This window comes from Macaca mulatta, chromosome 12, assembly GCF_049350105.2.
Source record: "Macaca mulatta isolate MMU2019108-1 chromosome 12, T2T-MMU8v2.0, whole genome shotgun sequence".
NCBI classification, from domain to species: Eukaryota; Metazoa; Chordata; class Mammalia; order Primates; family Cercopithecidae; genus Macaca; species Macaca mulatta.
The window spans coordinates 81,976,792-81,978,337 of NC_133417.1; positions in this window are offsets into that span (position 1 = coordinate 81,976,792).

The window sequence follows — 1,546 nt, forward strand, 5'->3', positions numbered from 1 at the left end:
CTAAAAATCTAAAGCTAGGGATGTTCCACGGTTGACATCTACAGTTAAGGAAGCCAGCAGGAACCCAGATTCTTTCCATCTTTCTACTCTGCCTTTGGTGAATGGGAATTGTCTTCAAGTGAGCTCCACTCAAGGGTACCAGACATGACAACATTCAGAGGCAGAAAGGGCCACATCTTCCTTACAAAGAGTGAGGAAACCTTTCCCAAAGGCCATATCATAGACTTTCCTTGTGTCTCAATGGCCAAAATTGTAATATATCTTAACCAAACACATGTTCTAACCTAGCACATGCTTAAACCAATCAATTACAAGAGACTAAGACCACCATGATTGACTCAGATTAATCAGGACCCACATCCCAGGACTGCCTCCCTTGAAGCACATGGCTAGAGGAAGGTGGACAACTGAAAAGCAAAAGCAGAGGGAGGCATGGGATGGTCCTCTAAGGAAGGAAGAGGTAAGGGAAAGGAATATTTGACGAGTAATCTATAGAGTCTGGTGCAAACAATTCATAGAGTTTATTACAGATGCCACCTTCTCAGAAGAGCCCTCTGAAACCACCCCACACAGAGACTCAGTTAGATTTCCCCATTATGTGTTCTCAAAGAACACCCTACTTTCATCAGGGAGTTTATTACAAATATAATTAAACAATTATGTGCATTAATATTTACTTAATGTCTTTCTATCTCACTATACTCTCCTGTCTATTACTCTAACCTCAGCACTTAGCATAATACCCAGCAGGAATGCTAGCCAAATAGGCATCTCCTTCCACCACTGGAGCTAAGACTGCCACCACTGCCACCAAGACTCCAATGCATCCCTTTTCTGCAAGATGTACACACTTCATGATGTCTATTCCATGGACCCTAAGATATTGACAGCAGTCAACATCGAGTCCGTCTGTCTCCATGCCTCACTGCCAGCAGCACTGTTGGCCGGTGACATGCCCTCCTCCATTTCCCCATCCATAAAGGCAGCCTATGTGAGCTCTTGCCAAGAGAACAGATGGCCAGGCTGTGTCCAGCTTTATCTCCAGAGGAGGTATATTTCCTTTTGCAGCTCACAACCTCCAAGAACAAGTGGCCTATGAGACAAGAATTTGGCACTGACTTGTCAAAATTTCTCCAAACCAGTTTCTCTAGTAGCATCAGGGTAAGGTGTATAAACTGCATTTTGTTCCTTCCATTTGAGAGAATAGCTGAGGTAGAGATATTGAGGTCCTTGAAGTCAAAAAGACTTTGGAAAATTATCTTTTTCTACATCTCATTTTGCTCATCTCTAAAATGGATAAAACAATTATTACTCCATAATGTTGCTGTGAGGGGTCATGACAGAATGACTATAAAATACACCAAATGATATATTTCATTAGTCTGGTTGCATTGATATCTACAGACTCTTTTATACTCAAAACTATATGAGGCAACCACCAATGGAAAGTGGTAAAATCTAGTGCAGCAGTACCCAGAACTAGAAATAGCTCGCTAGAGATAAGATGATAACCAAGATTCTTCTAAGGCTGGCTGTCCAGGCCTGA